The sequence below is a fragment of the Camelina sativa genome, chromosome 10, assembly GCF_030686135.1.
Source record: "Camelina sativa cultivar CO46 ecotype springtype chromosome 10, ASM3068613v1".
NCBI lineage: Eukaryota > Viridiplantae > Streptophyta > Magnoliopsida > Brassicales > Brassicaceae > Camelina > Camelina sativa.
In genome coordinates, this window is record NC_141889.1 from 10,927,037 (window position 1) to 10,937,972 (window position 10,936).

General features: G+C 40.6%; 1 long non-coding RNA gene across 3 annotated transcripts; it reads right to left on the reverse strand.

Annotated features, from left to right (window-relative positions):
- Window positions 1-9,176: 9,176 nt before the first annotated feature.
- On the reverse strand, window positions 9,177-10,936 carry LOC104718562 (uncharacterized). 3 transcript variants are annotated; one of them, XR_756401.3, is made up of 4 exons: window positions 10,592-10,936; window positions 10,097-10,174; window positions 9,808-9,977; window positions 9,177-9,420 (listed from the first exon to the last, which is right to left on the reverse strand). It is a non-coding gene; the product is annotated as an uncharacterized LOC104718562 (long non-coding RNA). The 3 variants fall into 3 exon arrangements; XR_015569302.1 differs by having other exon boundaries at window positions 9,177-9,494; XR_015569303.1 differs by having other exon boundaries at window positions 9,808-9,971; window positions 10,592-10,920.

The following is a 10,936-nucleotide window of genomic DNA, read 5'->3' on the forward strand; positions in this document are numbered from 1 at the left end:
CATGTCCTTACGGCACCTTTGCTTACCGCAGAATGCCGTTTGGCTTGTGCAATGCACCAGCGACCTTCCAACGATGCATGATGTCCATTTTCACTGACCTGATTGAGGATATAATGGAAGTTTTCATGGACGATTTCTCCGTCTATGGGAGCTCCTTTTCCGTTTGTTTGTCTAATTTGTGCAGGGTGTTGCAGCAGTGTGAAGACAAACATCTGGTGCTGAATTGGGAGAAATGCCACTTCATGGTCAGAGATGGGATAATGTTGGGACACAAGATTTCTGAAAAGGGGATTGAGGTTGACAAAGCCAAGGTTGAGGTGATGATGAGTTTACAACCGCCTAATTCGGTAAAAGGGATCCGCAGTTTCCTTGGCCATGCCGGTTTCTATAGACGGTTCATTAAGGATTTCTCCAAGATAGCAAGACCACTTACCCAACTATTGTGTAAGGAAGTGAAGTTTGATTTCGATTCTGCTTGCTTGGAGGCCTTTCACACGATCAAAGGAGCTTTGGTTAGCGCTCCGATTGTACAACCGCCAGATTGGGACCTTCCCTTTGAGGTCATGACTGATGCGAGTGATTATGCCGTGGGAGCAGTTCTGGGACAGAGAAAAGACAAGAAGCTGCACGTGATATACTATGCCAGCCGCACCTTGGATGAGGCTCAGTGCAAGTACGCTACAACCGAGAAAGAACTTTTAGCGGTTGTGTTTGCTTTTGAGAAGTTCCGATCATACCTTGTTGGTTCCAAAGTGGTTGTTCACACTGATCATGCAGCATTGAGGTATCTACTAACCAAGAACGATGCAAAACCAAGGCTACTCCGTTGGATTTTGTTGCTTCAAGAGTTTGACTTGGAGATTAAAGACAAGAAGGGTATTGAGAACGGAGTTGCAGATCACTTATCAAGAATGAGGATAGAAGAAGAGCTACCCTTGGATGATAGCCTTCCTGAAGAACATGTTTACTCGATTGGCATCTTTGATCCCGCCGAGCACATGCTCCGCCTGGGAGCACATGCTCCAAAAACCCCGTGCAAGGCAATCGATACCAACAAACAGCCGAGTTTTCCCTGGTTTGGAGAGTATGCAAACTACCTAGCAGCAGAGAAAGAACCTACTGAGTTTGTGGGAAACAAGAAGAAGAAGTTCCTAAAAGACATAAGGCGGTATTTTTGGGATGAACCTTACCTCTATAGGCATTGCTCGGATGGTGTTTTCAGGAGGTGTGTGACTGAGGAAGAGGTTTCTGGAGTCTTGTTTCATTGCCATAGCTCACCCTATGCTGGACACTTTGCTACTTTCAAAACCGTGTCCAAAGCTCTTCAAGCGGGTTATTGGTGGCCTACCATGTTCAGAGATGCGCAGCGGTTCGTGTCTATTTGCGACACATGTCAGAGACAAGGGAACATCAGCAGGAGGAATGAGATGCCTCAGAATTTCATCTTGGAGGTTGAGGTATTTGATGTTTTGGGAATTGACTTCATGGGACCTTTCCCGAACTCATTCGGCAATGAGTACATATTGGTGGCTGTAGATTACATGTCCAAGTGGGTAGAAGCTTTAGCCAGCCAAAAAAATGATGCAAAGACCGTGCTCAAGATGTTCAAGTCGGTTATTTTCCCACGGTTTGGTGTCCCACGGGTAGTCATTAGCGATGGTGGATCGCATTTCATTAATAAGGTCTTTGAGAGCCTTCTCAAGAAGAATGGAGTGAGCCACAAGGTCGCCAACCCCTACCACCCACAAACAAGCGGCCAAGTTGAGATCTCTAACCGGGAGATTAAGAGCATTTTGCAAAAAACAGTGAACACAACAAGGAAGGATTGGTCTCAGAAGCTAGATGAGGCTCTATGGGCTTATAGAACCGCCTACAAAACACCCCTGGGGACTACACCGTTTCACTTGGTGTATGGTAAGGCGTGTCACCTTCCTGTTGAGCTAGAGTACAAGGCTGCTTGGGCAGTGAAAATGCTGAACTTTGACACTAAGAGCGCCCATGAAAGGAGGAAGATGCAACTGCATGAGCTAGAGGAAAGAGCCGGACGGACAGAGCACGTGGAGCGTACCAAAGCCTACCATGACAAGGAGCGCCTATGAAAACTCAAAACTCTACAAGGAGCGTACCAAAGCCTACCATGACAAGCGGATCCTCACTAGGACCTTTGCACCTAATGATCAAGTCTTGTTGTTCAACTCTAGGCTGAAACTGTTTCCCGGAAAGCTAAGATCACGATGGTCCGGACCCTTCACCATCAAGGAGATTAGACCATATGGGGCTGTTGTGTTGCTGGACACAAACGGAGGAGAATTTGTGGTGAATGGACAGAGGCTGAAACTATATCTTGCCTCCTCTGAGCACGCAAGGGGTGAAACCTTCGCCCTAGGCGACCCTCCTACTGCCTAAGGAGCTTTCGAGTCAAGCTAACGACTTAAAACAAGCGCTGGGTGGGAGGCAACCCACTAGGTATATATATTGCTGAGTTTTTCTTTTTCTTTTTAGGATTTGTTTCTTCTCTTTTCGGTTTCAGGAATGTTGGAAGAAGATGCGGAGCACATGCTCGCAGAACGCGAGCAACCCGATGCACATGCTCGGCGAACTGAGAAAAAAAGAAAAAAGATGTGGAGCACATGCTCGGGGGACGCGAGCAACCCGATGCACATGCTCGGCGAACTGAGAAAAAAAGAAAAAAGATGTGGAGCACATGCTCGCAGGACGCGAGCAACCCGATGCACATGCTCGGCGAACTGAGAACAAAAGAAGAAAAAGAGAAGAGCGATTGGGCAAGGTAAGTTTAATGAATTTCAGGCCCAAGCCCAGGTAACCCACCAAATCGCAAACCCTTCTCTCTTTTCTTCTTCCTTCTTTCTTCTCTTCTTCTCCTCGTCGTCGCTCTCCACCACACCACCACCGCCGCCGACCCAAGCCCAGACGATTCCGACGCGTGATCGCGGTTACACATACCATCATTGTCCTATCCGCCTTATTTTCTTTTCATTTTTGTTGTTATCTTTATTTTTCTTCTTGTCTAGGTCTTTCTTTGGCTTATTTTCACACCGGAGACGGTGTGAAGTAAGTCCGGGAGAGGGTCACCTATGACATTTGTTTTCTTTATTTTTCTTTTTATTGAGTCAGTTTGTCATGTGAGTCGAACCAAAACTTGTGGGAATTAGGACCGAAATCTGTGATGTTTTTAACCATTTGTGAGTTTGACCGTTTTTCCTAGTGACCATTGTTGCAGAACTAAGAGTACAGAGACGAGCTAATACCTCTTCACATTCGGACCCTTCTCCTGGCCAGAAAAGGTTCATCCCATGAAGGTTTCACCGGAAAGACTTAGACTCTACTTTATTGGAACCTAACCGGATTTAAATTCTTCTCGTTTTGGGCATTAGGATAGGGAACGTGTCACATATTCAAGACTTCTTATTCATTTTGCCAATCTTGCTGATCCTGAATAGCTAGCTCATTTTAAGTTAGTACCCACCCCGAGCCTAACCTCCTTTCAAACCACTTGCACTTGTATTTTTGTTTTCTCATTCTGTGCAGCTATGTGCAAAACGGTCGGGGAGAGCAGGACTGACATAATCTCTAACTCGCTCTTGCTGGAGAACCAAAGAGGAAAGAGCCGGACGGACAGAGCACGTGCTCCAACCCAGCGAGCACCTGCTCCGAAATTATATACATCCGAGTCCGCGAATTGTTTTGAGCAGAGAGAGAGCCTAGGATACGGTCCGCATGCTCTAGGGGCAATATCAGAAGAAGATCCCCCATCATCCTTCATATGTCTCAAAAAAAAAAAAAAAAAAACGTTTAAGGATGATGGAAAGGGACCAGAGCTAGTGTTACACACCCCCGAGCATGCGTTGTACCCTGAGGAGAAAATAGAGGCTGAGTTTGAGAAGATAAGAAGAGGAGAGTGATTAGAGGTTGTGGACATCAATGAGTCCACTCTCCCTTACCATTTTGTGCGATATCCTGCATCTCTTTCGAAGTAATGGTAACCCCTAAACACTCTATAGCTCCACCATTAAAACAGTCTTTTATCTACCAAGCCTCGATTTCACTAGCTTAATGCCCTTAATGAGAAGCTCACGCCAATTTTAATTGAATGTAAAGAGTCTTTGTCTGGAAAGTGATCTTTTTCTGGGTTTGATTGCCAATTATGGTATTGGTTTTGGAGATGTTTGCTGGAGAAGTTTTTGGTATAGCTTGTTCTAACACATGTGGTCTGCAGGTCATGGTCTACTCACGGTTTCTGAGATTTTTGCGAGTTCCCACCTTGGCTCTCTTGGCGCTTGGTTTGAGTTTGTTTGAGGACAAACAAAGATCTAATTCCGGGGAAGTTGATATGTTACGGTTTTGACTCACTTTGACCCCGTTTATTTGATAGTTTTATAGTTGTTTGAGTCCTTTTTAGGTTATAATACGAGGCTAGGAAGCTAAAAGTAAGGATTGGAACAGCAGGAGCAATCAGAGCAGAAAGGAGTTGAATTGGAGCAGAAAAGCTGATTTTAGACCCAGGAGCACATGCTCCTGATTTCCGAGCACATGCTCCCAACTCTACGGTTTCATGACGACACGTGGCAAGCATCTAGGCGCGATTCCCTGCCTAATTCCCCTTAGTTTAGGCGATCCTTTGTGAGAGAAAGAGGGTTGAGATCGCTTTTTAATAGGAAGATTTGTATTTGGATTCTTTCCTTATTTTTCTCTACTTGTATGCTATTTAACCTAGGGTTTTGAGGGGACAGAATATACTTTTTTCTTTTGGGGTTTTGGGGCGACGTTTTTGTGAGAGGGAGAAGAGCGGCTACCTTGGGAAGCATTCTCTGAACCCTTTTTATTTTTATGTCATTGAGTTTCTCATCTTTTGCTATGATTCATTTCTCTATGTCTGAGTAGTTTTCTTTGCTAGATTAGGGGTTTCAAAAGGGGTTTCATGGGTTAGCAACAGAACACAAATAGGGCTTTATATAATCGATTGTCTTCACTATTGTTAGACTTAATGCTTAGGTTGATTTGATCACCCAATCTATGATTCTAGGTTTATCTATTCATCAAAAGTGTAATAGGTTGCTAGAAAAGACATTAGTGGGCAAATTATCCTAGACCTGCGAAAGTTGATGTGTAGGTGATTTGTGAACTTATCATTCCTGTTCTTTAATGCTTGTCTGCGATTCTGGGCTCAAACGACAGTTTAGAGTTTATGGACCGCCGAGCATGTGCTCCGGATGTCTGAGCATGTGCTCCGCGTTTCCGCACAGAATCGATCAGATAGAGTTATTGATACCACGACAGTGGATCAGTTTATATTTATGTTTGAGTTCTAGACTGGTACTTAATCTATGCCCTGAATAGTTGTTTAGTTGCTATCTCTGAAATTCCCGAGAATTATCCCTGATCTAGTGTTTTGCTTATTGCCTTTTTATACCGTTTTAATCGCGTTATTGTTACCAAACAAACCCAACTTTGAATTTTCTTAGCTTGAAATTGAACCAATAGAACCATAGAGTAAAACTTGGTCTTCGTGGGATTCGACCCCTAAGTACTACTTCTTTGCTGTGCACTTGCAGTAGGAAAATAGGGTTTAAAACTCTGTGTATCATTACCTACAGAACCATCTTCCACAGTTGGACTAACAGCCGGTTTCTTGCCTCTTTTCTTGGCAGCTTTAACCCCCGGAGGCCTCATATCAGCTCCATCATTGCTCGCTTCTGGCAACCCTTCTTCAGCGAGTTTAGTCCGCTTATGGCTACACTCCTCTGTGATCCATTTCTGATCATGCTTCAATTCCCTCCAGCAATGTCCTAGTAAAAATGGCTTGTCTATGTCATTCTTGAAAAGCTCATGCGCCATGCTCAATACATCATCTTCTGATTCTCCACTCTTTCTCCTTGAACTAACTTGTGCGTAACACCCCACAAACTTATTGACTTGGTGGTTTATCTTGTTCCACTTAGCCTTACATTGTGAAGGCCCTCTTGCTATTGAACCAGATGAGCCATCGTTTGCTTTGTAGTAGCCAGCAACCCTCTTCCAGAAACTTTGAAGCCGCTGCTCATTACTTACAATCGGATCCTTTCTTGTGTTTAACCAAGCGCTTATGAGGTTGATATCCTCCTCTGCACTCCACCGCTTTCTAATTCCTCTTTCTCCGTCTTCTTCATTCTCATCAGCAGTTAACTCTACACAGTCTTCAGATTCATTCTCTGGGTGAAGGTTTAGTGGCTGAGAAGGGAATTCAGGACTAAAGTGTATAGGCTGAGAAGAGAAGGTAGAGTTAAAGTGTATGGGTTGAAAAGAGGATGTAGAGTTAAAGTGTATAGATTGAGAAGAAGATGTATTTGGTAGAATCGGATAATCTGAACCGTTGTTGTCTTTTTGAGAATTCATTAGATCAACAAAACATGTTTGTGGAAAACGATTAAGGTTTCTAGGATCCATAGATTGTGTTAGTGAAAGCTGATGTAAAATGAAAAGGGTTTGTTGAGAAGGTTAGTTGGTAAGGTGAAGTTTACTTTTAAACCAAGTGGATTTAGGTTTTCAAATTTAATTTTTTACCTACACTACAACAACCACACATTTATCAAATTAAAACAACCTACCAACCCTACAACATCAAACAATAAGTTTCATGTTGAAGCATTCATCAATGATTGACTTGACAAGTATCTCCCTAATCAAATACTAATCGTATTTAAAACAACCAACAAACAAAAAGCAATCATCAATGCAAGCTTTAAGACCAACCACAAACAATATCTATCAACCGCAAACAATATATATCATCCCCGCATCCTAATCGTTTGAAACTAGTAATTGTTGCAAATAAATCTGAACAAGTAAAAATTAAGAAAGAACCTGAGCTAAAAGGCAGGATTAGAAAGATACGGAGGCTGTTTGGTGTGCTTGTAAATCGAGGTCTCCCAAAACGTGTCCTTGAAAAACCTGCAAAACAAATTCCACCCTCAGTTAGCCACCAACATATCACATCATATGAAAGTAAAAAAAAATTGTGACTGTAATTATAATAAACACAACAAAACTGTAATTCTTAACCTCTTGGTTGATTCTGTAGGAGGATGAGTAATGGATATCAAATCAGATAAGGCACCTATATCTGTTTGGCAATGCACAAACAAGATCACCTTCTCCAGTGGTTCATTCGTTGAAACCATCTCGGAGCTACACCTGCTGCACAATATAACAAACAAGAAGCAACATTGTTAAACAAACAATTGAACACTAAACTGTAATTGTAAACAAAACAACAAACCAATTGATATAAAAGTAAGTTAGATCAGGGTTGTCAGGATTGGAACACATTAACACAACCTGTTTTGTTTCAACACATCAAAAGAAACAACAAACCAATTGATTTAATAGACAAACACAAGAGTACTTGTAAATCGATACCTCTGTAATGGTTTGGATCTCTCTCTCTCTCTCTCTCTCTCTCTCTCTCTCTCTCTCTCTCTCTCTCTCTCTCTCTCTCTCTCTCTCTCTCTCTCTCTCTCTCTCTCTCTCTCTCTCTCTCTAACAATCAATCAGATTAATTCGAAACCCTAACAAAAACATGCAATCAATCAGAAATTGCAAAACCAAGATTAACATCAAATTAATTTCACAATCGATGCCTAATAAGTCAAATCAAGTACTGCAAAGATTAACAATTCTAACCAGCAATCGAATTAATACGAAACCCTAACAATTAAAGACCACCGGAGATGAATTTGAAACACATAAAAACATAAATCAGAAGACGAACCGTATCTCTCCAAATCGTTAGACGGTGGACCTCGCCGGAGATCCGCAGTTGTCCCACCACTCCTCCGCCGTCGTTGTCCCACCACTGTGGAACCTTCGCCGTCGCCAAATCGTGAGAACCGAAGTGACAAACCCTAATGAATGGGTTACGCCAATACAGTCTCCAATCACCCTCCGTTTATCCCAAAAACCATCAAGATTTAACCGGATTAATCAACTGATTTGATGTTAATCGGTGGATTGTTCCGATGGAGAAGAATCGATTTATCTCCCACGAACGAGAGAGAAGAGAAAGAAGAGATACATCGAGAAAGAATGAAAAAAAAATTTACGTTTTATATTTATCATGTTACCAATCAACCTATGATACATATTGTTGCTCAAGGGGTTTCTCCCACACCTTCCCACAGAACCGATATTCGGCGTATTGGACTCAAATATTGGTTTTTTAATATACTTTTGGGCCCCAAAAGAGAGAGTAACACACCAAGTTACCGGAGTAATCATGCTCTAATGATGATCTTAGTTCCTCCTGGTTCTTCTTAGTTCTTACTATATCCATGCGATCACGAGCCTTACGATTCCGTCCTTTACTCGGTTGGTACTTGTACTTAATGTAGAAAAATGCATTTCTTGTCTTGAGTCTTTCACTTGGTGGCTCCATGTTTTCCTTGGTTTCTACCGCTACCTTAAGAATCATCAATTGCGATAGATTTCGGCTGCAACAAATAATATATATTTTTCCATGTTTTGAGTTATACATATGTTCGTTCGCACACAAAATTGTAATGATTTCTTAACAATAATTATTATTTATATGTCCATTTCATAATTTCATTGTATTTTTGCTTTGTCTTTCTCACTATTTGGCCGTCGCCGTCGTGGAACAACCATTCCCAGATCTCTTTTCTTAGGGTTGATTAAATGTAATTTAAAAAAAAAAGAAGAATTTGATTTACACATATACTTAAAAAGGTTGTTCTTTTTTCTCTTTACATGGCACAAAAAAAAAAGAATTGTTTTTTGGATCCCCAAAAAATGATTGATTATGTCTTATTCGCTTAAAAATTTGCAAAAGTAAACAGTCTAATTCTCAGAGCATCACTAGTGGAGTACCTCTCCTAAGTTACTCACAAATTAATTAATTATATAATTAATATTAATTTAAGTAAAACAACCCTAAGAGTATTTTTGCAAAATCATTATTTTACTAGAGAACCCAAAGAAGGTTGCTCAATTTTTTTAAAATAATAATTTTTTAATTTGTGTAATTTTCTAATCTAAAATGATAAAACATTTACAAGGAACATCTACAATAAAAATTCAATTGATATAGAAGAAAACTCAAAATGGTGAAATATCTACAAGGAACCTATATTGCAGAACAACAAAAGCTCACTTAAACAATGTTTCAAGAAGTTGTCCACACTCATCCTTAAACAATGTTTCAATGATTCAAAATGATTCACAATTGTGGATATGAAAAGATTAACAATGATTCACTTAAACATTGTTGTAACATTGAATTTTGAATTTACAAAGAGTACTTGAAGCAGCATGCCATAACACAGAATCTACAACTCTTATACAAGACCGTTGATGTTTTTTTTCTTCATGGGATTCCACTGAATCCAAAATAGCTTGTTGTATGTTCTGTATCACACCAACATATTAATAAGAACCATGAAAAAAGGAACCTGGTAGAATGTTCCTTAAGTGTTGAAGCTCTGGCAGAATAAAAACCATCAGCATAAAACAGGAGATGCAACCAATTACAGACCACAAAACAAGTACTATAAACTAAAGATATCAGAAAGAGCAAGAGAGTCCTATACAATACAAACGTAACAGAGTCATCAACAATGAAGGAGAAAAAAACATCTACTCCAAAACCATATTCAATTATAAAAAGAGATCGGCAGTGCAAATGCTTCAGACACGTTACATAAAAGATATTCAGCAAAAAATCAACTATCTCAGTCTATGTCTACTATATTTATCAAAGTTAGAAACGATTTGTAGAAGAAACTGTAAAATTACCTTGGTCAGTAGTTGTATGAGGAGCCTAGTCAAAAACGAGATGTTGAGCTTAACACTCTGTTCGATGTCTTGAGATGTTGAGCTTAAGCTTGAGCTTGTGCTTGATTGCTACTGAGGAGAAGGAGCAACTAATCCTACTCCTGATCCTGGTGATCTGAATCTCCCTGCTCCTGCAAAATCAAGAAATTAATGAATGATCAATCAATAACAACCTATTAGCTGTCTAGAAAACCAACTCAACGAATGTTTCTTGACAGGGGAAAAGGGAAAAATATCCAAAGAACTAGACCTGCATCTTCAGACCCGCTTGACAAGGATCAATCAAAGCCATCACAGATCAATCGTAGTGCATCCTCCTCCACAAAATCTAAATCAACAAAACAAAACAAACGACAAGTTAATTTGATGCAATTTAGAAAACCCAAAGTTGAAAATTAAGAAGCAAGAACGAAGTGCCTCAGCAAATATATAGATCGATCATAGCATCATAGGATTCGCTTCAAAAAAAAACCAGCACGACGAACAAAGCAAACTACAATAATCAGAGACTAAAGAATAAGAATAACCGAGGGAGAACTACAACAACTAGAGATGCAATTGAAAGAGAGCAACAAATCCTAGAGAATATTTCACAAGTAGGAACAAACCCTCTAATCTTAAACTGGAAAAATTAATCGACTCAAGGTGATCGATTGATTTCTATGGATTCCGTCAAGAGATAAAAGAGAGAGATGTCGCGAAGAGATAAAAGAGAGAGGGATAGATAAAAATTAATCGATTCAACCTGTTCTTTTTTGTTCTCCTAGTGTTGTGGTTTCTCCTCCTGACTAGTGACGGCGTCGTTTTTAGTACCATTTTCATCTCCTTCTTCATAGCTGATTTCACGTTCGCTGGCAGTCTCGAATCCGTAAGAATCATCTTCGTCGACTTGTTTCGTCTCCGTCGTGGGTTGATGCGGTGAAGACGAAGACGAGGGCTTTGGTTCGGTTTTGATGAGAATCTTATTCTCCGGTGACCATCAATCCTCCAGTCGAATCGATTGATTTTTCTAGACCATCGATTCGCCTTTTTAGATCGAGAGAGCAAATAGAGAGAAGATCGGGAAAGAAAAAGGAAGAAAATAGAAAAC